Genomic DNA, 27,645 nt, shown 5'->3' with positions numbered 1-27,645 from the left:
TATAAAGCTATATCAAAACATCCACCATGCTGTTGTTGTTTTCCCCACATGCAGGCTTTTTTTCTGTTATTCTTTTAACAACTAGTTGACGGTGCAACTGTGTCCCTATGGGGGCAGCACTGTGCTGAGTCCAGTGGGAGGCTGGTTGGCTTTAACTTGGGTGAGGGCCAATGCTCAGAGGAATGCCCACTAAGCAAACAGAACAAAAGGTCAGCCTTCCCTCCCCTCATCTGACAATCTGGTCCCCCCGGCAGAGAACACACACACACACACACACACAAAGAAAACACTTACACTTATAAACGGACAATGCATGCATAAAAGTACACACTAATAAATAAGTACATCGTCTTCACACACACACACACACACACACATATACACACACACACACACAGAGGCTGGTGCCAAGGTAATTATCAAGGAAGGCAGGAGGGGTTTACACTGCCACAGTTCCTCTCTGTGTGTTCCAAAACACCAGAGGAGTAAGGCAACTTCTATCAGCCACTCACAAATGTAGCAGCCTTAAATCTCAAAATCCAGCAATGTGCAATGTGACAGTGTAAACATGCAATTCAAGGACAAAAAGCAAATTCACACGTGTGCACATACACACAGGCACGCTGCAGCGAGTTCCATTGAGCTGTAGTAAGTGGCAGGACAGCTGGTGTAAAACAGCCCACAGCCTGGTTTCCATTTGGGCTCCTGCCTCAACCACAGCTGTACCGTCACATCACTTCCACCTGCCTTTTTCTCATTACCTAGTCATCAAGTGGCCTAGTACATTAACTCTTCCACTAGGCCACAGGTCCATCTCCATTTTGTCTCGTTCCACCCATTAAAAATGACAGCCCTGATTGCCTCTAATGGTCTTCCCCCTCTAAGTTAAGTGCTTGAGCTACCAGCAGATGAGCTGTTGTTATGCCACGTGCCTCAGCATGGTGCAATAACTGTGGTGCATTTGGAGCCACGATCTCAGACACTTAACATTATCAGCCATGCAAATGGAAACAATCTTGTGTGTGTTTTTCTGTGTGCCATTACAACTGTAGTTTACTGTCTGAACATCACTTAAAGGGAGTTTTCTATTACTGCCGCATGTGATAAGGGTCGGTGAAGACAAAATCAGTTAAACACAACCACACAAACACTATACTATACAGGAGTGTTTATGTATGAAGTCCCCCCCTACATACACAGCACAATGTTTTACTCACTGACACAGACACACACACACTTCCAGGCGGCAACAGGAGAATACACACACAACAACACAAGAAGCTACTCAAATGAGCAGTTAGAGGGCAGACAATGGCGAGCCTGTAACGTCACAAAGGTGCAAAGTTACACACATGAAAAGTAACAAGACACCTGGCATGTCTGTGTGACGCACTGGCAACATCGGCTGATGAAGGATGGATGAACAAGATGTGCACAAGTACGTGTGAACGCACGTCTATGCATATAAACGTTTGTCTCATTAATTATGGGCTTCAGGAATGACGTTTTCACACCAGACAGCTTGAAAAGTGTTTCATCCTGCTGTGATGCCGGCACTCCACCTCTCTCTCTCCCCCTCTGCTTCGCTCTCTGTCTCTGTCAAACACACGCACACACACACACACACACACACACGCTGTATATTCACAGGTGAGCAGGGTTATTGAGGATGTGGTGGCAGACAGCCAGAGGTCTGCTGCTAGGTCAGGTTTCAGCAGCAGGCTCAGTCAGAGGAGAACAAGTGGGTTTGCAAGATCAGGGAGAAAGAGAGAGTTTCATGTGACAACAAACAGCAGAGCCTGAAGGGATCCGTCCAACATTAGCAGAAGTAAACGATGCATCACTACGCTGCCTCCACTCCATGCCTCCCCAGGCACACTTGGATGACCGTCTGTGTTTAAAGGAGCAGAAATATGATCCCATTTATATGTGCTTTGCTTGTTTTTTGTGCAAACCGAGGCTTATTTTATATTTATGTAACAGTTACAAAAACAACAGTAATACAATGCAGAAGCTGAGATTTCATGTCTACGGTTTCTTTATGCAGAAATGTGTCCTCGCTTGATTCCTTTCACAAACTCAAAATACAGCTGCCTGGGATGAAGAAGAGAACTGTTATCTGTTCACATCTTTGAATCTTTATGTCCTCTGATCAAATATCTGCAGATGCACTGGGGATGGGTGTGTCGGTAAATCAAAGGGATAGCTGGGAGATCAGAGGGATGCACACCTGAGAGACATACTGGTTTGATTTGATGAAAATGCCATTGGCTGTCAGTGGTAGAGAAGAACACAGAACAGCATATCCTTCAACACACAAGCCAGCCGTGAAAAATCACACCTCACTTAATTAAGACCAAGCAAATTGTTGCTCGCAATGGAAGAAGTTCCTCTGAACCAGTGACAGGGACATGTTGTGAAAGCTTTCATGCCCAGATGCATTTATGGTTATTTAAACACTGGTGTTACTCAGCACTCTCTTTCTAAAGCTCTCTCTGTCTGACAGTAAGAGGCCTGTGAGGCTCTCCACAATGGAGTGTGTGTCCGCGCGTCTGTCTGTGCGTGTGTGTGACTGATTGAAAGAGAGGGGCTAACATAAATGGTATGTGTGTGTGTCTATGTGTCTGTGTGTGTGTGTGTGTGTGTATAAAAAGGTCAGGCCTGATGATTAAGGGTCCTGTGACACATTTTCTTCTACACTGTGCTAAAAATAAAGTTCACAAGACCTCTTCACCTCCCCACTACAAACACTGTACTCCTGCAAATGACCATGGAGACATACACACAGGCAATATCTAGACTGCCTGAGTCAGCGTTTCCATGTGTAGGCAAGCAGAGTGTGTGTGAGTGTGTGTGTGTACAGTAAGTGTAGGCAGGAGGTCTATATGCAAAACTGAAAAAAATAGAAGGCTTCAGCTCTTATGGCTTCATCCAGCACATCTTTCTGTATCAAAACAAAGATATGTTGTTAAGAGGATACTTTCACAGTGTCTCAGAACCAAAAAAAGAACTGTCTATATTTGTAAGTTTGAAAACAAGTAGTTGATTTATTGATTAATCAATGGACAGAAGTTGTAATCAACAATAATTCTGATAATCTGTTAATCATTTAAATCATTTACCAGGAAAAAAAAACTGTCAAAGTTTAAAACAAAATAAGTTAAAAAGTAAGTTAAAACAGTTTTCTCTGTTTTATATCATTAAACATCTTTTAGTTTTGGATTGTTGTTTAAACCAAAAAAAAGCTATTCAACGATGGTATTCTGGGAAATTGTGATGAAAATTTTTGAGTTTACTGACATTAGACATGACTGATTGATTAATTAACTAGAAATCTCACAGTTTACATCCATGTCTGTCCAGACTCATAATATTTGTAGTGAAGGAATTTAATAAAAGGTATTAAGTGTATTTTCCTTGTATGTGTTCACATGCTTGGCTGATTCTGATAGAACACAAAGTTGTAGCCATGACAGTAGACGATGCTTCAGATATAGATGTTGCTGCAAAGAAGCTACAAATACTAAAACGTGGATAATTCACACACATCTTCAACCCAACAGCACAGAAGATCTAAACAATCAACACAGTTTCAAGGTGGAGACTGAGATTAGTGTCACCTATTCAGTATCTGACCAGATGTGAATTATGGTCACAATCTCCCCTTCTGTTGCTGAGTTATGGTGTTGAATAACGCCAGAAAAGTGTTTTTGCAGAACATTATGATGTCACAGTGAAGCTGACCTTTGACCTTTTGGATATAAAATGTCATCACTTCATCATTTTATCCTATTAGACATTTGTGTGAAAATTTGTCATAATTAGCGTTGGAATTCTTCTCTGTTTTCACGAGAACGGGACAGACGGATGTTAGTACGGACAGACAACCCGAAAACATGACGCCTCCGGCCACAGCTGGCGCTAGTGCGGAGGCATAAAAAGGCAACAGATTAATCAATAATGAAAACAATTATTAGTTGCAGTCCTAATTTTATTAATCCATGATATTATAATGGAACAATCAAACCAACTACTGCTAGTGTCACCACAATATATGTTTCACTTTCAGCCACTAACCACAAATATAACACAACAAAGCTAGCAGCAACGGTACTGTACCCACACTAGGGGTATAAATGTTCTGAAACCGAGACCGAAACCGCAACACAAACATCCACGTCTCAAGATGCTGTTTCATCTTCCATGTCGCAGCCCCTCCCCCACCAACCAACCCGATGCCACTGCTGCATCTGCAGCCTGTTGCGCTCTGATTATGTTACTAATGTAACAAATCTTACATAACCCCCACGAAATGACTCATTTCACTATCAGAATTTGATTCATTGGACTGATAACATTTGGAAAGTCTAAAAAGCTGCACGATTAAATCATTTTATACCCATTCAAGTTAGCCGGCGGAAGTCTCTGGTGTGGATTACTGTAATATAGGTAATGCTGTAACATTACCCCCCCCCCCCCCCCCCAAAAAAAAAAAAAAAAAAAAGGGTATGAACCGAACCATGGCTAAAAAATCTCAAAAATCAAGAATCAACCATGGATTTGGATGATTAATAAAAACACAGCACATAGACTACTTGCTGAGAAGTTTTATCAGTCAGATTAATGACCAGATGTTCATATGTAGCTCTTTTAATTCATGGTGTTTGTAGCTCCACAATTGTGTTGACTGAATACTGGTGTGTGTTGGCCAGCATGTGTGTGTGTGTGTGTGTGTGTGTAGGTTAACAGAAAAGCTGTTAAGCTCAACAGTATGTGTTTGTCTAGCTGGTGTGTGGATAAGCGGTCAGCTGGGGTGTGTATCTTTGTACTGTGTGTGTGTGTGTGTGTGTGTGAGTCACCAGTCAAGTAACACTAGCACTTACTGTATTTAGGAGTGGACGTAGGTGGTGGCTGTAGACGGTAAACACACACTCAAGTGTCATCTGTGGCTGGGTCAGTGACTAGACATGTTTGTTTGTGCATGTATGAATGTGTGTTTGTACAAAAAGACTAATACTTGTACATTTACGTCATCATTTGCCAAACCTGCTTAAAAGCTTAAAAAAGAGTCACTGTGAGACATTTTTGCAACTTCTGCTATATTTTGCATTTCCCTCATTTTCATTATGTAATTCACACCTTTTCATGCTTCGATTTTTAGATCTTTGCTGCATCCTCTAACTATATGTTTTTTCAATGCCCCAGTTCCTCCACAGGGATCAGTTTTATCTGATCTTTCAAATCCAATCATCGTCTTCCAAAAACGAGGCTGCATCACGCACAGACTTCCAGCAACTCTGGAACTGGAAATGAGGAAGTGTCTTGAAACTGAATCCACTGCAAAAATATTCTCACAGCCACTAAAGAACAAACCGTCTCCATGCAGACTGTTATCAGAGAGGAAACGTGAATGAGGTGATGAAGTGGGAGTTTGTGTATGTGTGTGTGTGTGTGTGTGTATTTCGATGTTTGTACAGAATTGTGTTTGTGAACCAACTGCGCCTGGACAGCTAACAGCGCTCCACCATACTAACCACCTCCAGTGACACAGTGGCAAACACCTACTTCTCAGACAGCAAGCGATGACACCATGAAAGGAAGTGAGTGATAAATAACCAGAGCAAAAGTCCCAACCAGTCATTCATAAAAAGGTGATGAACTCTGAATCAGAAGTTGAGCTGTTATTCTAATTCCTGAAGGCTTATTTTTTTGGTGTTTACTGTGTTTAAGTCAAATCAACATGATCTTATCAGATGGTGTAGAAAAAGACAAAATATCTTTGCATGGCTTGCGTGCAACATACTGTTTGTTTATGCAAATACACAGTTAAACAGACCTGTTACACACACAGTACCAGTGTGTTTCATGGGATATAAAACTTTATTTCAGCTCATTTTTTTCATTATGGCAGAAAAAGGTTAATGATGGGTGCTGGTATCACAAATCTAAAAGGTGTGATCAAAGTCAATTTCAGAGGCAGCATTACTGAAGCAAAGCCAATTCCTCACTTATCCCGAGCCTTAATGACTCTACTCCATAAACATAAAGAGAAGCAAGTAAAAAGAAGAGAAGCTGGAAGAAAATAAAGTACTGGAGTTCACAGAAACACAGCACAGACACACTGGCGAGTTACAGCTAACGTCAGTACAGTCAGTACTTTGGTTGCTTGAGGGGAATAAACACAGACTGCTGAAACATTCCAGTGGTCAAATTTAAGCAAATTAATGCAAGAAAATTTGCTCTGAACAAACAGAGCAGAGTGTGGATGAGGAGGCAGTACTCTCTCTTTCCATATTCTGATGCCTCATGTGTGTTTCTGGGGGCAGCAATGTGTGTCTGTAGGCTAACATGATAAACTAAGATGGTGAACATGATAAACATTAACACTGTTATTGTTAGCATGCTGATATCAGCATTTAGATCACAGCACCTCTGTGCCTAAGTTCAGCCTCACAGAGCCGCTAGCGTGGCTGTTTTCCAGCAATCTTCTTTGTTCTCCTAACTGGGCTCCAGCTCCATTCTGGGCTGAAGGATGACTCAATACAGCTAGCCGGCCCCCAACCTTACTGTTATTAGGTAGATGGGACGGTGTTTAAGTTTTCACCCAGCATCACTGTGACATCACAGTGATAACTTCATTATGTACAGAAACCTTATATATTGGATGTGACATTTTCACTGACACGTTTTGTGCTGAGCAAAACTAAACGTCCCACCGCATTTACAACAAAGATGTTATAATTCACTCACAATCAAAGTGACATTTGCAGCATCACCATAAATCCACTGTGACGCTGCTCATATCCAAGCCACGGTGGTGTTGTTACATCACAGGCAGGAAAAAAAACCCACCACATATCACGAAAGATACATCAAACTACTTCAATAGTCATATCTTGAAAATCTTTTGTGACAACTATGCGCTAAAAGTACCTATCTGTGCCATCATGATGAGTCACTGCCAGATAGATTGTGGCAGTTCGAATGACATTAGTGGGTCTAATGTGCGCTCCTTGTCATCCATTTATCCATCTGTATCAGGAGGACCAGGTCATCAGCTGAGTGGAGGAGGGACGCAGTGAGACAGACAGAGAGGGATCAGGAGAGGAAGGGCAACGTTAACAGATCCTTTTCATGTACAACACAGATTGCTCTCACATGTTATCCCTCCAACAATACTCACTAATGGCAATAAAGGAACACTGTTTGTATGTCTGTGAGTATACTGCAGCTGGGACTATTCATTTGTCGAGGTGAGTATAATTCAAGACAAAAATCATGCAATATTTGCATGTCCAGTGTTTACTAGGGCTGCAAATAGCAATTATTTTCATTACGGTTTAATCTGCCAATTATTTTCTTGATTGAAGAAAATAGTGAAAAATGACGTTTTTTCATTGTATTCAAATGTCTTGTGTTGCCCGACCAGTCCCAAACTCAAATATATTCAGTTTTGTATCATGTATGACAAAAAAGGGTGAAATCCTCACATTTGAGAAACTAAAACCAGCTAAATTAATCAATTATCAAAATAGCTGCACAATTTCTTTTCTGTCGATCGACTAATTGTATATCACTGCTTCACTGGCTGAACCACAAAAGTTGATCAGTGATGCCGCTAAATTTTTTTCTGACAATTGTGCACTTAAATTTTTGATACTATTCCAAACATGATAACATCATACGATTGCTGCTGCACAGTTGCAGATCCTCAAACACTTAAGTCACACATCATATTGATGAAAGAAAAAATTAGCTTCCATAAGAATGTGGAAGTTTCAAGGGGTATTTGTGTCTATGTTTACAGGAACTCTGAAAAGAATCCACTGTGGTTATAACTGTGAAGCTTTTGCGTGTTACTGCGGCAAAAAAAAGACACTTTTTCTACAGCCCTGTATTTTTTTATAGTAACTTCCCTAAATGTATGTGTCCTACTGCCCAGAACTACTCTCCATGGCGTGAAACACCTTCCAGTTATGTCATAGCAGAAGTTGTGCCTATGACAACTGATGGAAAACACCTGCAGTGACATCACTGTGTGATGCGTGGCCTGAACATGCTTGTGATGGTGCCTTCAACAGCATATTCAAAAGCAGAAAACACAATCATTCACCACTTCTGAAAAGAGGACAGGCAACATTTTGATATTAGCTGCCTCGCAATGGTGTTGTTGAGTTAAACCACTTGAACACAGAGCATGTTACGTTCTCAACTTCCCATGTCGAAAAAGATGATCTCACAAGTCCCATTTACAGGAAGTATCAGTCTGAACCTGCCTAGAACATATCCTCTACACTGACTGCGTTATGCATGAGTGCATGTGTGTGTGGTACTAACAGCAGCGGAATGTCAGACTCATCACACATGGGTTGAGTTGGATAGATAAAATCTTCTAGCATAGTAATTATATATCACCTTAGTCTTAAAGTAAATTATGATATTAATGCAAAAATCCTGTAAATCCAATATTACAACAAATCAATCCTACCCATTGATCATGTAGATATTATACTCATTATGGATGAAACGTCAATTCAGCCCTTCTGGTTCGTCTGTATTTGCTTGTGCTTGATTTTCTGGCATGTGGCGCTCCATGCTGCACGTGCTGATTGGAATTATAGTACTACTAATACAATAACTCCATAATACATTTCCCAAGATCATGATGGTGTCAGGATAAAGGCAATTTGTGATACACAATATACTGAACAGCAACTGAAGACACATTCAAATATCTAACTGAAGAGGAGAACATAACCTCTAAAACGGCAAGAATGAATTCTGCTTCATTTATTCACTGCATCAAGAGGTGCTTTCAGTTTATACACAGATGTCAAAGCTTCTCACAAACACAGTCAAATTACAAACCGGAATTACATTCATATTTTTATTGAGCATTAAATAATAGTTGCAATGACCTGATGAAAAGTCACCATGGCTCAAAATTATACTTGATGTTCAGTAACACAGTATCTGTACTCATCTGCCTTCAGAATACAGTTACGTGTACACATGAACCATCTATCAAATGTCAACAGGCAATAAACTGGTAGATCCTGAACTGCCAGAGAGCAGTTCAAATATCTGTAGCAAAGGAAGGATCTCATTATGCCTCAATGTTGCCAGAGATCATACTGGGACATCAAGTGGTGCATCAATTATGTAGCACAAGAGAATATATCACAATATCATGTTGAATGGATTATTTGTCCCAACCGATACATCCTGTGTGCTTTTGGTTTGAGAGATACAAAGTAAGATGAGGTGAGGGCAACGAATACAAGGAGCAAATTGGGAGTGAATGGCTTTATTAGATAATAAGAATAATGATGCATTAGTGACCATGGCAAAATACTTTCTTAGAAAAAATGTCAATTAGCTTAGGCTACATCTAGAGAAAGCAGCAAAGTAAAATATTACAAGGGTGCAAATTAGCATTAAAGAGTCATAATCACATTGTTGATCATTGAAGAGTAATTTGATATGCAGTGGATACTAATTGTTGTGCAGATAGTCTGCATAATAAAGATGGATTATGAGTTCTCTGTCAGTGTGTGTGTGTGTGTGTGAAGAGGGGGATGAGAGGACGGTCATTCTTTCTGGGCAAGTGTGATGTCCCACAGAGCCTGATTCACTTCAAAACACAAGTGTGGAGAAGCACACAGGCTACACACAGACATAAATATGAGTAGTGCTAGCATGAATCTCTCCATGACTCGACTGTCAGACTTTTCACGCCTCCCTCAGAGATGAGAGCGAATGAGGGGACGGGGAGGATGATTCAAGATGATTGGAGAAGGAACGTGTCAGGAGGAACGGATGAAAAGATGTTTCAAGTTTTCAGGAAGGGAAGCAAATGAGAGACTGATTAGGTCAGCCTACAGGTGAAGTATGAATGTGAGGTCATGATAATGTCAGAAACTTGAGGCAAAGTTTAAAATAGAGTGGAGGGAAGTGACAGAGAGGAAGAAAAACAGACAGAGACAGCAATTTGTGATAGATATTGAGAGAGAGAGAGGGAGATAAGAGAGGGAGAGAGATGGAAAAGGCAAAGTGTGATACAATGTGTGACTGTAGTGGGTGGACCGAACTGGGCTGGGTGTCCACAATAAGCCTCTGTTTTTGGCAAGTGTGTGTGCATGTTTGTATGTGTACGTGCGTGCCAGCGAGGACAGTCCCGTGCCCTGCACAAACACTGCCCTTGTATTGCCCTTGCCCCCATCAACCCCTCCTTACAACATTTCTCTCTCTCAACACACACACACACACACACACACACACACACACACACACACACACACACACACATAAAGCCCTACCAGCTTGGCCTCACAGACCAACACACACACACACACACACACACACACACACACACACACACACACACACACACACACACAGAGCTCCCATAAAAACACTGAGGCTGGAGGGGGCAACGGGGTCACATGGCACTAGTCACACAGTGCCCCCCTACAATAAAGAACTACACTCACATGATTTACTGTATTTTGCGGTGTGAGATCAACCTTCAGGTGGCTTACTCACACCTCCAGTAGCTTCTGTAAACACACACAAGGGTGAAACTCAAGGCACATGTAAATAAGCTGCTTTTTTTAGTCTAAGCACTACTGATGAAAACCAAACACACCAGCGTTCCTGACAGACATGGAAGCAGAGAGATATCCTCGACACCCAAACACGGCTTATATTTACCACACCCTCACTGAAAAGCTAAAGGCTATGCAAACTCTTATCACAACAAAAGGTCTTTATTCAAAGTGAGTTCAGATACCCACTCACACCACAGGCTAAAGGAAGCCTTGCAGGTACAAAAAAAAAAAAAAAAAAAAAAAAAAAAAATCACATGCAAAGTTTGCCTTGCCAATCTGATTCTGTGAAACAGGAAATTAAGACGTTGGATGCTCTGGCACATACACACACAGACGACTAATACTCTCCTTTGTTTTGACTGCTCTTGACAATGAATCAAATACAATGGAGGCGACAACCTGCCAGCCATTGACTGACATCTTTGAAGATTTTCGCAAAACTCCTCTATAAATACACCTGATGTCATCGAAACAAGAACAAAAGCACTATTTTGAATACTATATAATGGGCTACTTCCTTGTTCCTCTCTTTAAAAAAAAAGGGATATTTGAATAACTGGAGCATTGGGGTCTGAGCTCCTCCCTCCTTTTGCCTCAGCATCCAGTGATCACAGACGATACGCGCGTTGACAGGAGGTGGCCAATATAGTACTTCCTGTTTTGATGTGGAGTAGGATCGTGCACTAACAGCTGCTGTATGAGGGTGACGTAAGGATTAGCCTTTGTTCCGTTTGACACAACAGCCTCTTTTTGAAAAAAGAACAGAGGAAGCTTTCCTTGGAAACTCTGACAAAAAGGAAACAATGAACAGCTATCATTAGAGGGTGAACATGTTGTGGGCATGTTTTTTTTATTTGTTGAGGTCAATATTTTTCCATTCAAAATAACATTAACCTTTCTTATGACTACCTACTTAACAACTACTTATGCAACCTATTTTTAATGTCTCAATTCAGTCCCACATTATCAAAAGATACCACCAACACCTAAAAAGCTGACAACACTACAGTATATATTTATGATTATGGCTGCAATGATTATAGTCTTGATCAATCTACCAATCACTCGTTCTGTAAAATGTCAGAAAATCACAATTTCCAAAAGCCCAAGTTGACCTGTTTGTATTGTTTGTTTTGTCTGACCAATACTGATATTAGATTGTAGATATCAGATATTTAATTCATTACTGTTTAAGCTGCTGATTATGCTTTCAAATAATCATTTTGTTTGTAAAATTCTGACAAAAGAACCAAAACCCAAAAATGTTCAGTTCATAATCATAGAAGAATTAGAAAACCAGCAAATGTTTACATTTGAGAGGCTGGGAGCAGTGAATTTTTGGCATATTTGCTTAAAAAATGCCTTAAATGATGAATTAATTATCAAAATTGTTGTTTATTTTTAGTCAACTCAGTGATTAATCAACTAATTGCTTCAGCTCTGGTTTCAAGTTAAAATGTACAATTGTCAATTTTGGCATTATTATAACCACAGTGTGTATTTTGACCGACCCTCTTCAGCATTGCTACTGCTACACAGGGGCACAACCATAATTCACATCAACAAGAGGACTCTCATAGAGCGACGTGAAAAACAAGTTGAGCAAAAGAACAACAGAGCTGATTGAGAGGTCTTTTGAGGTCACTGTTAAAAGCACAACACGCTGCAAAAGGATTCTTCAAAAGTGGAAGTTTGAAAATAGATTTAAAGAAAATCCCAGCCTGTCACACAGTCACACAGCCGCTGATTATGTCGTGAAACAGTGGAAAGACTGCGAGAGATGGACAAAAATAACACTGAGCTGCCGTGAATGTAGCGGGGATGGCTCCCACACACACTGCTGATTTTTCAGTATTGGTCTCTCAACATCTTGCCAAGCCACCATTTATCTCCCTCATAAACAAAAGGGCCACACATTGGCCCTGAATGACACACACACACACACACACACACACACACAGACACACACAAGCCTAGAAATGGGAGACGTTTCTTGGCTCTGGCCATCATCTCACTATAGGGGTGACTGGGTTGCTAGGAACACTTAGCTGCGGTAAATGCTAGGCTGATGTTCGCCTCTCCAGTTTATACATCCATCCATCTGTCTGTGCTGCTCGCCTCTACACACACGCTACCCCTGCTGCAGCGTCGCTTTCTGTTAAACTTTTAATACTGTACACACAAGTTACACGCAACAATCAATACCAAATATAACGTCTTATCTTTGTTATCTACTCCATCTAAAGACACACACAAATACATCTCGTTACCGAAGACAGGAAATGAAATGTAGCATTTATTGTATTGTATAATTTGTTAATTATAGCAGCGCACGTTCTATTGTCCAGCTGAAAACACAGTCTAATCTAATTTTACATAACCTCTGTAATAACTCTGGTGCATTCTCAGGAGTGTGTTTGGGCATTATCCTTGTGCTACCAAAGGGCAGGGCTTCCTAGGATTGTGTGAGTGAAGAGAGTTACGGTACACTGCTTAATGTTAATACCAAAACCAAGAAGGAGAATATTCATTTATGGGAAAAAAGAAACTAGTCACACACACACGTTCCTCATTTGGCTTCTTAAGAGAGGCTATGTGATAATCTTGGGAGTGCCATTAGAAATCCCTCTGCTCCGAGGAGATAATACGGTTGTGTTGGTGGGAAGAGTCGGATCACCGGAGACAGAACATAGCATGAGTAATTGAATCAAGCTATTTTTCCAAATTTGTGTAGGAGGTGAAGGAAGAAGGGAAAAAGACAGAGAGATAGAGAGAGAGAGAGAGAGAGAGAAAGAGAGAGCAGGTGGGAGGCATCTGTACCGGTTATGGGTCACCGGTACTGATTGACAGTAGGAAATGTGGTTGTCAGGCTTATAGATGTCAAAGCTGCACCTGTACTGTACTATTGCATTTATAGCGGCATTACATCTGAGAGGAGGCGGAAATAAGACGATGTTTACTCTGTGCCAGTATTTGCTGCAGCTGGCTCACATACCGTTGTGGTGAAGAGAAGCAAAAAAAAACAAAAAACAAACAAAAAAAACAGAAATCAGCAAATCAGAGTCTGATTTTCTCTTTTTTTCTATGCTCATCTAATTATTACAGTTCTGTTGGCATTGCTTAAAAAGACAAAAGGAGAGCATGTGGTGAGTAAGGACACAGAAAAAGACCCACAGCAATGAACAAGCTATCCTGCACTTGTTAGGATACAGTTCTGTTACACAAGAGCAGATTCACACACACACTCAACAACAAATTGGGTCAGTAGTACTGAGAGTGCCACGGTTCAGTGCTTAAATGGTTAATTTTACATTCGTCCAATCACCACATCTGTTCTAAAAAAGGCCATGCTGATCATTTCTCTGGGCAACTACTTACCACAGTGAGGGCAAAAAAAGGCAACTATACTTCATATATTGCTGTATATATACATATATACTTTACTGCACTATTACATAAACCAAAATCTGACTTGAGAGGTGCAATACTTCTGACAAGGAAATGACTGCCAAGTGCACCAAGAGCTGAAATCTGATACAATAAAGCACTTATGACTTTATAATTTTCACTGGAGCCAAGAGCGCTGCAAGAGGAAATACAGGAAGTAAAAGGATGCTGATAATTTTCATAAAACACCTAGCTGTAGAGACATGGGAAAAAAACAACTCACACAACAACACTACACAGGGTCTATTTGGTTGTACTGTCCTGAAACATTTCATAGTAATTCAGCTAATTAGGAGGATATGATACATGAGAAATGATGGTGGGAGTGTACTGAGGTGGTGTAACACTGATCTCTGACGTGAAAGTAAAGCATGTTGGCTGACTTCCACACATTCCCCGCCTGTCAGGACGAGGCCTACTCTCCCAGATTCCAGCCAAGTCAGCGCTCCATTCTTCCTCTCCCACTTTCACACAGAAGCCCACAGCGGTATCACAGGTAAAGTAGGTCAAGATAATTACAAGATACAGCATTCTCTCTCTCTCCCTTTCTCTCTCTCTCACACACACAATCACACAGGTTTTACCTGTTGTTTCCTTGAGTCTTTTATTTCCTGTGCCTCTGCTCCTCGTTGGGGGTGTCTGGATAGCGGCTGGGACACTGCATCTGATGGATGAGAACAAACTGACTGTTAGGGGAGGGGAAGAAACCATGAAGTGTGGTACATGTCTGAGAGCTGTATCTTTAGTTATATGTATAATAAGGTGACAAAGTTAATGGAGAAGTAAAAAAAAAAAAAAAAAAAGAAAGTAAATAAATAGGAAGTGTGTGAGAAATGATTGATTTAATGCAAAGAATGGAAACAAACAAGACAAGTTTTGCTCTAGAGGTGAGAGACTACCAGTGGTGGAAGAAGTATTCAGATCCTTTACTTGAGTAAAAGTAAAAGTAATGTAAATATACTCCTTTACAAGTAAAAGTCCTGCATGAAAAATCCTACTTAAGTAAAAAAGCACATAAGTATTATCAGCAAAACGTACTTGAAGTATTAAAGTACAAGTAGTGGTTTGGTTCCTTTGACTGATACATTATTATATATGACATCATTAGATTATTAATACTGATGCATCAGTGTTAGAGCAGCATGTTACTGATGTAGCTGCTGGAGGTGGAGCTAGTTTGAACCACTTTATTTATAGTCAGCTAGTTCAGCCCAGTGGTTCCCAAACTAAGGGTCGGGTCCCTCCTAAGGGTCACCAGATAAATCTGAGGGGTTGTGAGATGAAAAGTAACTAAAGCTGTCAAATAAATGTAGTGGAGTAGAAAGTACAATATTTCCCTCTGAAATGAAGTGGAGTGGAAGTATAAAGTAGAATTAAAGGGAAATACTCAAGTAAAGTACAAGTACTTTAAATTTGAGTAAATGTATTTAGTTACTTTCCACCACTGGAGATGCACTGAACACTGACACAGGTTACCACATGCTCAAAGGGGCCCCAAGCTGCCCCTTCATTTGAGATAAGACAACAGAAATCGCTCTCTCCACTGTTCCTCTGTCTCTCCACTCATCCTCTTTTCTTACAATCTTTTCCCACTATCTCCTTTTTCTGTGATGACTAATCATTCACCTTTAATTCATGGTTATAGTCTAGATCATTTTAGAATCACTTAGAAAGCATATTGCCTGTACAAGAACATTCATCTGTGGAAAAACTGAAAACTAAAAGTCAACTCATAAAGACACCAAGTGGACGTATTAAATCATGTTCTCCACTCCTAGTAAGTTTCATTATTGCATGTAACAACTGCTGACATGGACAGTAAAGATTTACACAGGCAGGGTTTTCCACTGCAACAATATTATCACAGCGGCTATGAAACTGAGTAGATACTCAAGATAGAAAAACCAAGTAATGAAACATGGTTTTTCAGTGAGAGTGGAAGCAAAAGGCCTCATGTTGAATCACACCTACAAGAAAGTCTGAGTCACATCTACAAGGTGTAGAATCATCTTACAGCATGCAACTAGAGACAATCCAAAGTGCCTGAAGGGTTTCCCTGCAACTAATGTTGCAGTCAAGCGGAAGTCTTCCTCTAAGGGAGCCAAACTATTATGAGCAGCCAGCAGAATGTTTTGTTGATGTATTAACTTTGTGTAGCCGGAGCAAAATCTATCAGAACTAGTTATTGCTATTTGTCTGTCAATGTGTACATGTCCTTGTTTTAATCTTTCACTTGATATTACCTTGAAATATTAAGTTCACTCAAGGTTAATACCATGAAACAACTTTCGACTCAGTTTTTCTCCTTTTAATCGCTTGAACACATCTTGAAATAGTGATCAAGCAATAGTAATAAGAGCTAGAGATGAAACGATTGGATGATCAACAGAATTGATTAGCATCCATTTTGATAATCTATGAAAGGTTTCAGTCATTTTTTGAGCAAAGATGCCAAACTTTCTCTAGTTTCAGCATCTCAAACATGAGGATTTGCTGCATTTTTTGGACATATATGATAGAAAACTGAATATCTTTGGGTTTTGGACTGATAGTCACATAAAACAAGGAGTGAGAAGATGTCACTTTGGGCTCTGGGAAATGGCTATTGTTCTTCTGACATTATATAAATGAAATGATTACTCAGGTACTCAAGAAAATAGTCTTCGGATTAATTCATAATGAAAATAAAGCCTTTAGATGAAGTCGTCATAACAGCTTTAATACAGATGTTTTCATCTCAGAATTATTGATTTTAGAGCTGCAACAATTAGTTGATTAACGGTTTAATCGATCGCCAGAAAATGAATCGCCAACTATTTTGACAATCGATTCATTGTTTTAGTAATTTTTTAAACAAAAATGCCAAAAATGATCTGCATTCAGCTTCTCAAATTGGATTCTCTGCTTTTATGTGTCATATATGACAGTTAACTGAATATCTTTGTGTTTTGGGCTGTGAGTCGGACAAAACAGGACAACTGAATACATCTCAACACACATTGTTTGCCGTTTTCTGACAAGTCATCGAATAAACAATTAATCAAGACACATTAATCAATTGTGAAAATAATGGTTTGTTGGACCCTTTACTGTCTGTGCTGCAAAATGTTCAACTTCTCTGGCACCAGCATTACAAAATAAAAAAAGTACAATGTCAGGTATTCACTTCCATTGTGTAAGTAACAGGGTCTCAGACAGAGTAAATGAAAACAAGACTTGTTGTCTTGAGTCCTACTTCATTCAAATATTCTGAACAGTCTTATCTAGTCAACCTAACATTGAAATATGAAAGAGTTTGAAACATGGAGATGAAAAAAGAGTGAAGGACGTGACCTCTGTATGTGCAGACAGAGTGCCTAAGGCGGTCCATAGGCTTCTCCATCACTACCATCTGCCCACAGTTCAAAGAGCTGCAGCTATAGAAATCAAGATGTGAAGTGAGCGATATGAAAAGCAAATATACTGTGGATAAAAACACACAGTGAAGTCATACGCGTTAATGACACGCAATGCTCTCACCCTGATTGAGGCCAGTAAACTTCCTGTTTTCCCCCAGTGGTTAAGATGCTCTATCTTGTTTACCAGAGCGTGACACAGAGAGGTTCACAAAAACAACTGTGGTGAGTCTTTCTGAGTCTACAGAGATCTTTTATGTACCGACACATGGGATATTTATATGCTTACAGCGGGGTTAAGGATAAATTCATAGAAAGAGGTGAGAATGTGGGTTTCCCCAGAAAATGGAAATAATGTAGCCTCCACACACAGCTACAGTAAAACCACAAATGGGATGACCAGTTCCAGGAAGTGTGCTGTTTAACACAATGATAAAATCTCAGGCAAGAGACAGTCAATGTTTAACTCCCTGACTGGACTCAGCTCAAAGCATCACATGATCTACAGTGCAAGTGTGTGTGTGTGTGTGTGTGTGTGTGTGTGTGTTACAGTCATTTTAGAAGAAACTGAGAGAGCGAGACAGACGGAGGGTTCACTAGAGAGTGGTCCGGTGATGAAACTTTTGCTGAAGGGCAAACCCCAAAGTTAGCTCTGCCACAGTTCAGTGGAAAAATATCCACTATAACGTCAATGGGTTTTTGGGCTGATGCTGAAAATAATCATGGAATGTAAAAACTGTCTGTGACACCCCCACAGAATGGATTTATTTGAAGCCTAAAATTTGGGTTTACTGCTAGCATTTTGTTTTTCTTTTTATATTTTCAGGAATTCACGAATGTCCAAGTATTCTTCTCTTTAAGCTTTAATTTCCTATTAAGGACAATAACTGTCTAAATTCCCAGAAAGAGCAAAACAGCAATTAAGATCCTAATATGATAGAAACAAAATTAAAGTTGGTGGTGTCACCACTGACTTCAATATTTTTTTTTGTATCTACTGGCCTTTATGGAAGTGCATCTTGAAGTATTTATGCAGTAGCTCCAATGTCCAGCCTTTCTGAATGTTTTTATGTATTCATATATGCTATAACATATATATTATATGGGATTATCTTTACAAATTACAAAAAGCACATTCATATTAGTAAAAGGTGAATGGTATGCTCAACTGCACCAGTGTGTTTAAGCAACTAGTTAGGTTATATTTGTTATTTCTGCAGGATAACAGCACTGGAAAAACAGTTTACAGCACAATTCACAGAGTAGTGGTTCGTGACGTTAGCTCCAAGTTTTCAGTCTATCTACTGTTATGTCTTACGCAAAAGGAATTAGGCTACTGCACATACACATTACCCTGTACTAAAGGAGCAAGTGACCAAACACACACACACACACACACACACACACACACACACACACACACACACAGGACGAAAGATTTTCTCATCCTCAGAGCCTCCCTCCAAACTGCTGTCATCCTAATCATTATACAAACACTGCAGTGAGCATCTAACTTTGATATGACTTTCTCTCTCCCCACATAACCACACTCAAACACACACCCTTCCTCTCCTCCACCCATCCTCTGGAAAAGGAATGTAAGGAATGCACAATCCTAAGATGACTGGGGGCTTCACCAGCAACCTCTCGCTCACTCTCTTTCACCTTGGGGCATGTGTATACACACACAAACAAAACACCTTGGTCATGTGAGACAGTCATTGGGGGAGGATGCTCTCACCCTTTATTATACTCATAAATATCCCTAATTTCCATAGGACCTTTAGGCTATTAAGGGGCAGTGAGAGCTGCTATTGTAAACAGATGGTTTTTCGGGCCCTGCAGGGTTGCATATCAAACCAAATCTCCTGAATGGCGCTCCCTCTCCTGGCACAACACCACTTTCTTCTTACTGTACCTGAAAATGACTTAACCCAAGGGCTTAAACATAAGCAACTGAAGCATAAATACAGTACCAGTCAAAAGTATGGGCACACTTTCTCATTCAAGGGAATGAGTGGACACAATAAAAGCAACACTTCTACAGTGAAATACAATAAATCGACTATTACTAGGAGACTGCTAAAACCAATATGTGCATTGTGATGTAGACTATAACTTCTCTCAACTAAATTTTAAGTCTCTTGAAACTGTTTTTTCGTAAGAAATCAACTTAACCTTATGCTATGCTTTGGAAAATGGGTCAGAAATCATGTCAGGTAAAGACAATTTAGCTAATGTGCTCAAGACACGCAAAAGGAATGTAAGAGGAATGCACCAACACACACATTTTATGCACTCCCCAAACAAGTGTAGTCTGAAGGGCCATTGCATTCGACATGCGTCATCATTGCTTCACGGTAAACAAAAGAGCACTGTCTGTCCATTTCCAAAACAATACAAACCCACTTTTTATCACAGTGGGATGTTTACAAGCCTCCATGACAGAGAAACACACAGATTAGCGCTACTGTCATCAAAGTAAAGTTTAAAGGTAGATAAAGAACTTTACATTTAGTTTTTCCACTCAGTGCATCTCTTTGTGGTGTCTCACCAGTGGCCTTTACCCACTTCTTCCCCCGACTCCCTTTATTTAGCTACTTGCTTCAATCTCTATTTATAGCTGCTATTGTGAGGCTGCCCTTAGGTAGGTGGAGTGCGAGTGTGTCTGTATTCTCAAAAGTTCCCGTTGGATGCTGTAAATCAGTTACCTTCCGGCTGTCTGGCTGAGCAAAGGTCCGTCTCAGCCTGGGGAACAGCACTGCTGATCGCAAAGAAGACACACACACACACACACACACAAAACTGTCACACCATAATTACAATGTAGACACACACACAATGATGCAGCTGGTTGAGATCAGTAATATAGTCGTCTAGTTTTACAGGAGGAAGGGAAAACAGAAGAGACGAATAGCCTGACAGAGAGAGAAACTGTCCAGACCTGTGGACTTTAAGACACAATGATATCATGAGAGGAGCGTAGCAGAAAGTTGGATGACACTCCTCTAAGACAAATGTGATCATCTCTTTCTCAAAAAAGTAATCTGCAGTAAAATAAAGCCAGAAATAAGGAGAAGACAGTGCGAAACCCTGTGCATAAAGTGAATTTAATCAAAAGTTTTCATACCCTGTGAGACACTTTTCTTACAAAGTACAAATGTGTGTTTTCAGTTTACCCACATGGACACATGGGTGGAGGAATGTTGTAAAGACAGCAGCATGTGAACGCACTACAGTATATAACATGCATGTATGCATATTGACTATCACAAGGCTTGACGCGTGCTCTCAGCAGAGTGTATGTGGGACAGACTGTGCATGTGTCATCCTGCGCTGTGAGGAAGCGTTGCCATAGAGATGTGAAGCTGAGGTTTTGCCCTCTCAGGTTTCAGATTGGAAGCTGGAGCTCCCCCCAGGGTGGCAGCATAACCTGACGCTATCTATGCATCTAGGGCTGCCGCGGTTACCGCATCTAGCTACCTGCGAGAAGAAGAACGACGACCACTGAAGGCACAGCTGTTATATCACGGATTTGTTATCTTTTGTTTATTTTAAAAATTGCCAAATGTTCAGCAATCATAAAAAAATTTCCTGTTTCTCCATTAGCCAAAGGCATCTGCTTCCCATCATAATCTTTACTTCTTAAGTCCATCTTGGCTCAGGTACAGACTGAAAACCCAAATGACTTTTTGCTCTACACACTGGGTTTTGGGGTGTTTATTTGAATATGTAAGCTTGTGTACCGGTATCCAAAAACACGTGTCATTCATACTATTAGTTTCCATTCAGTCACAGCTTATGTCACCAGCAATATTCTGACTATCTGAAGGTGCCAAAAAAAAAAAAAAACCAGAACCCAGCCCTAAAATTTTGTCTACGTGTGATTTAGCTGGATTACACAGACATCATTCAATTTAAATGCTTCCCCTCGATATAAAATCGATTCAGATTGAAGATAAGTAAAATATGACATCTGGTCATCTTTACCATGATCCAGACATTATGTAGTGTCTAATCATAAAATCAATATTATAATCAGCATCCAGGTATACACAGCAGTATGAAATGTAGTAACAGATACTTTAGTGTGTTCATTTCATTAGATGTGCAGTGAATGTAGTAAATGAACTGAATATTGTGTATGAAAAGAAGCCAAGTTAAATTAAGAGTTTGCATTTATCTATTTCAAGTCATCAGTCATTTAAATTCTGTTGACATGATGGTCCTGACTAGCCTGCAGACTACATGAAGTAGATGTCTGAAAATGTTACACTTTAAATGAAATTTAGCTGAGCGACAGTCTAGATGCCCGCTTGTTTTCATACGAGCAGCGTCCAGCCAGGAATGTGCACAGCTATCTGTTGTCAACAGATGACCCCAGACAAGCTTTCATTACACCTCACCCAATATCATCACGCTTGTGTTTGCAGGGAGGTAAGGCAAGTATACAATGAATATAGTAAACTTAAAATTCACTGGTTATAAAAATAATAATTTAATTTTGAATAATAGTTTTAATACTGATCTTCTCAGGCACACTCAGTTTTTTTTTTTGTTTGTTTTTGTGTATAATTAACCAGCCTACATGTAATCAGATGACTTGTTGCTTCTCCTGCCTGCATGTGTGTCTGTTGTTTTAAGTGGATGTTTAATCTAAAATGCTTCTCTGATATTTGTTCATAATGCTATCATTACATATGCTAATGCTAATACTTTCACTGTCTGACTGCTTCACTCACTTACTTTAATTGACAGACTAAATAATGGGAACAACACCATCAATTCTGGTCATAAAAATGTTCATTATAAAGTGTACACTCACACTAGTGTTTGCAAAGTTGAATTATACACAAAGTCAAGGAAAGGACAGCTAGAAACAAGGAAATAATATAGTACAACTGAGACAGCAGAGCACCTTTTCAACATAAGAAGCTACCAATATACATAATTGCTTTCTCAACATTTCTATTTATAGTTTGCCTTTTAGCTGCTATTCCGTTTGGCAGCCAATTTTCAAGTCAAAGATGTCGTACATTCACACCAGCATACAACCAGAGGAGCCTGCCTCACGCAGAACAGCCTGTAGCGGAGTCTGCAATGATCTTTGTTTCACTTCTAATTTCATTCACTTAAGAAAGTGACAGTATGATTTCTAAGTACAGCTGCAACGATTAGTCGATTAATTGATAAGTTAACAGACAGAAAATTAATCCGCAACTATTCTGAGAAGCAAATAATCTTTTTAGTCAAAAAAAAAAAAAGACACAAATTTGCTGGTTGCTGATTCTCAAATGTGAGGATTTTAAGCTTTTTTTGTGTCATGCATGATCATGGATTTTGGACTGTAGATTGGACAAAACAAGCTGAGCTCTAAGAAATTATGACAGGCATTTTTCACTATTTTCTAACACAAGAACAACAACAACAGTCACTTGCCTTTGGTGGGGAGGGGAGGATTGTGTCATGCGCTCATGAGTTACTTTTGTGGCATTGACACTTTACAGTAAATGTGGCTAAATGTGTCTCTACCCAAAAATGCAGCTAACCACATCTGTTTTTTTCTGTATTTTAGCTCTAACTGTGTGAAGTTTTAATCAGCCATTACTTCATTATGTTACTGTGGTCACATATCTCATTCCTCTCTCATATATTTCACTGTACCTTCTGTGGCATTTCCCTCTCTTTTCCCTGCATCTCCCTCTATCCCTCTCCTGCTGTCTCCCCTACATTCCTTGGCAGGTCTCGGCCTGCTGTGCAGCAAGTGGAGAATTCCAGCAGGCCGTTCTCATCTCACAGTCACATTTCTTGCTCTGGCAATTTCCATTTCTATGTATAGTTTTATAATAAGCAGTAAGGCACAGCTTGCACTAAGTATAACTGAATACTGAATGTTCCCTTTCCTTGGTCAGTGCTGGTAGTAGATGAGGTTGTGGGGCTTACAAAAAGACTAACTGTGAAAGTCAGCTTGCTCACACTCACACACAAATGACAACAAGATCTACCAACTCCCTGTCATACTACTCTTTGAGAGGATGTTACGCAAGCCTTTCAGTGTAATGAGGGATGATTACATCAAAACTACAGCAGGAAGTGTGAATGAGGAGAGAGAACAGGGGGGGAGGGAGGGGGATACAGGAGCAGAGAGGGAGAGAAGGGGGACAAAACATATTGGTGATGGTATAATAAGTGATAGTTGCAACACACACACACAAATGTTTCACTCCAAAGAAAGACACCGACAATAGAATATACGATTCAGGTTGCAAAAGTGGGTCGTTTGAAAGAATATGTAGGCGTCTCATGTAAGTGTGTCTTATCTTATCTAATCCAGCTCCACTGCTCGGTCTCTAAGCAGTTAAAGACTTCTGCCTTTCAGAGCTCCAGAAAAAGTCTAACAGCATTCTAACTCAGTAAGCAATAAGAGAGACAGATACAAAAGGTAGGAAAACATACTTCAAGTCAGTCAAAAATCAGCTGGTCAGGGAAAATTGGCTGAAAAAGCACAGAGCATGACTGACACTAAAACACACTGCTAGTATTTATTCTCCATATTAAACCTTCAAAATATACATTTTTGAAATTCATTCTCCTTACTTTGTACTTGGATTTGAACTCTTCTCATATACGACGCAGTCTGTATTTGTGCACTCCAGCACATTGGATTTGAAATGAAATATGACTGAGGTTGTTGACTTTCATCATTCCGATACTGTTCTCCCAGCATGGATGTGAACACCCCCTAACACCCCTGAACTTTAAAGTCAGCATTTTAACTTCGTAGTCATTGTTTCATTTGGAATTAAACATGGTGGAGTAGAGCCAAAGCAATGAAAACATATCACTGTCCAAACACTTACAGGCTGCGCTGTATGTTTAGTTTTACCATGCTGCAATATGCCATTAAGTCTTTAAGTACCCTGGAAAATACAGCAGTAAAATGTATTATTGTTCTGATTACTGGCAGCAAACACACTGCTGGTGTGTAAAGTAACTCGGGCTATATTAGATGCAGGCCTCCTTCCTCTAAGCTTTACCTCATAATTTCACCACACTGTTGGTCACTGAGACCAGAAACACTTTTTCTCCAGTTGCATTCCACTTTTCTCTTTCCCTCACTTAAGCTTGTATCATTCAGGTATCCTAAACCACAATATATGTGAAACGGAAACTTCACATAGAAAACTTTGTTAGGCCAATAATGACGCAGACGATGGATGTCAACACAGTTACACAACTTTTTTTTTTCCCTAGTGAAACACTTATTTAGAACTCTCTTTTCATTTGTGCCCAGTTTCTCGGGAGAGGCCTGCTTTGGGACTAAATCTGGCTTGGAGTAAATAGCTGCATTGTTGGCTGATGTCTACAGAATGACGTCAGTTAGCCTTATCAGTGTTCTCTAACTTTACCTCAGAGGGGGCCTGACAGCAGACCCCGCCCAAAGACGGGGCTGCCAGGACCTTTGCCTGATTAAAATTACATCATCAAATGCACTGATTGGGCAACAATATTTCTAGAAGTGGTAGTGCTGTGCCAACACAAAACAAAATTAACAGCATATTTGGGTTAAAGCTCTCTTTAACCCAACTTCTCTTTTGTAACATGTAGCGTGGCTCTAAGACCTGTGTATGTGTGTGTGTGTGTTATAAGTGTGTGTTGTGAATCACTGTGACAAAAGGCCATAACTTTGGAGATCAAACTACTAAAAAGGTCAAATTATCTTTAAGGTTATGTTTGCTTGGGAGTGTTTTAGGTTTATAGACAAACAATTGTGGACAGTCAGAACAAGTCTCACGTGACATAAAACACTACAGCCACCTGGAACACATGTACTTCAGGACAAGTTAGGTGTGGCTGGTGCAGATAAAATCCTCAATCATGATACTGTGTAAATTATTTTATGTCATGACTGGGACATGTACTGTGAAGTAAATTTTCTGAAAATGTTGCTGAGAAACAGAAAAATAACCACTAAGAACATCTGTTTTTGGTTGATCTAGTGAATTAAATCCTATAAATCCAATACTGCCATGAAACAGTACTGCTCATTGACTTGAAACATTGCCTGAAATGGCCCTCAGACATTATAGATATTAAAAGGATAGTAACCAGAGGAGAAACAGTAAAGCAAAAATCACTACTGGTTGAAAAATCTCTAACGTGATGCAACACAATGCTCCATCCTCAGGCTAGTTGCTGAAGACATGCTGTAAGTACACACGAGGGCACCACTCTATACACACACACACACACCTGCCAGCACACCAGCACATCTTCCCCATGTTGTATTGTGGCCTGCAACATTATCATTCCACTTACTGAATTCTTCCACTGTCAGAAAGAGATTGAGCTCAAACTATACTCTGATTCACAAATATCTCTTGTTGGCTTATAGTAAATACAGAGCAGAATGGAGCCTTTAGGAAAACTCAGCCTTAAGATATGTTAGGCTATCGCTTGCTAAACACAAACATGCAAGCACGTCAGTCACAATTTTCCACATACACAGGTATGAAACGTGCAATACAGTTGGTATTGGTCTTATACATTTACTGACAGAGTCCGACATGCTAAAACCTGCATCAAAATCACAACAATTCTTGAGAAGTATCAACTGTCCAGTCACTCATTATTTGTCATACACTTAAAAACAGCCGACTTCAAAATCTTTGCGGTATGACCTATTGCCCGTTTCAACCTCGCCTACAACATTTGAAGTGCATATGACATATGGGCTTAGTCGTAAACTGTCGATTCATGAAGGTTTATGAATCAGCTTGAGTAATCAGGAGGGTCACATAAGCTAACCTAGCAGCTAAACTCTACCACAGCTGTTTAGCCACTGCTGACTTCTGTTTTTGAATGAAATAAAACCAAAAGGTGGTTCTTACACATATGACAGAATAGCTGACTAGATAAATTAATGTTAAAGTTTCACATCCTCTTTATTTGACTGTGTTGTCTATTTCTCAACATTAAAACAGACACAACTGTCATCAGCGACACACTGCCTAAACTAAGTCGTCCCAATGATCCCTTAACAATACTACTGGTTTTATAGACTAGTGTTTCTTGAGATGGGGATCATGACCCAGGGGTCCCTGATGAAGACCATCAGGATCTCAAAGAAAAATAACTACAACAATTCAAAACAAATGATCCCAGAAAGAGAATGCAGACTACCTAATTGTAAGTAGGACTCTGTCACGTGAATATTTTTTTAGAGGAGACATAAAACTGTACTAACTTGACTAGTGTATAATAAAAACAGCAAAGCCCAAGTTTAGAGGCTGGACGAAGACAGTTAAGAAAGTGCTTCTTTCATTGTTGTCTGATTGTGCAATTTAAAAACGCATGATCTCCAAGGCCAAACACGCAACTGTACAGTAACAATACAGGCACTTATCAGATTCACCTCGGTTGAGACATAAGCCAATCACACACACACACACACAATAAAAATAAGCAAGAAGAGACCTTTAATCAAACTCAGCTTGAAAATCTTGTTGATTGTTGTTGTCAGGGTTATCAGTACAAGTCATCGACTCTCTAATCGTGTACTGAATTCTTCATAAATCCACAAAGTCTCCTGGTATTTTACATATAACAGTGAGCAACACTTTAGTTTAATAAAAGCCCAACTTAAAAACTGTTGTCGCTACTGCCACCCACACAGTCCATTTAACTGAATGTCTTGATTATAGAAATCACTAATAAAACAATTCTAACAGTTTCGTGAGACCGAAATGTGTCTTAAACTAGTATGTTGGATAAATGTCGAATTAAAAGCTGGGTGTTATGCATTCGCAGAAGTTGGCAGAGTTATGTTTTTTTTTTATGGTAGCTAAGCAATGGACAGCTTAATGAACGGAGTTTAGCGTGACGTGCTCACTAGTGAACGTCTACGGGGCTCAAATGAGTGGCGTAATAAGAAGTGAGGGACTTACCTTTAGGCACTCTGTCGTGTGGTCGTTTAAAAATGTAGGCTAGCGGACGAACAAACAGCTGACAGTTACTATTGCGGTTATGTAGTTTCACATGCAAAAAGTCGGAGTGACAGACGACTCGCGTAGCCCGGCTGTGCCTCCGACGCGGAGCATAGATGTCTCAGGTGGACAGGAGAGCGCGCGCGGTCTCGCTTCCTGTTTGTTTGAGAAGGTGAAGCGGCCGCCGTTGCTTTTCCCTCCGCTCCC

General features: G+C 40.0%; 1 protein-coding gene across 2 annotated transcripts in view; it reads right to left on the bottom strand.

Moving 5' to 3' along the window:
* Positions 1-27,645, bottom strand: part of pik3cb (phosphatidylinositol-4,5-bisphosphate 3-kinase, catalytic subunit beta) — a 55,195-nt gene extending 27,550 nt beyond the window's left edge. The window contains exons 1-3 of one of the 2 annotated variants that reach the window (XM_042414309.1): positions 27,400-27,645; positions 14,642-14,721; positions 6,934-7,058 (exon numbers count right to left, since the gene is read on the bottom strand). The gene's annotated coding sequence lies outside the window, so the exon portion shown is untranslated. The remainder of the gene's footprint in view (positions 1-6,933; positions 7,059-14,641; positions 14,722-27,399) is intronic. The other variant, XM_042414308.1, reaches the window with a different exon arrangement.

The sequence above is a fragment of the Thunnus maccoyii genome, chromosome 6 (assembly GCF_910596095.1).
Source record: "Thunnus maccoyii chromosome 6, fThuMac1.1, whole genome shotgun sequence".
Classification (NCBI taxonomy): domain Eukaryota; kingdom Metazoa; phylum Chordata; class Actinopteri; order Scombriformes; family Scombridae; genus Thunnus; species Thunnus maccoyii.
Note: the sequence above shows the minus strand (reverse complement) of the source record. Positions and strands in the feature narration are given on the sequence as shown.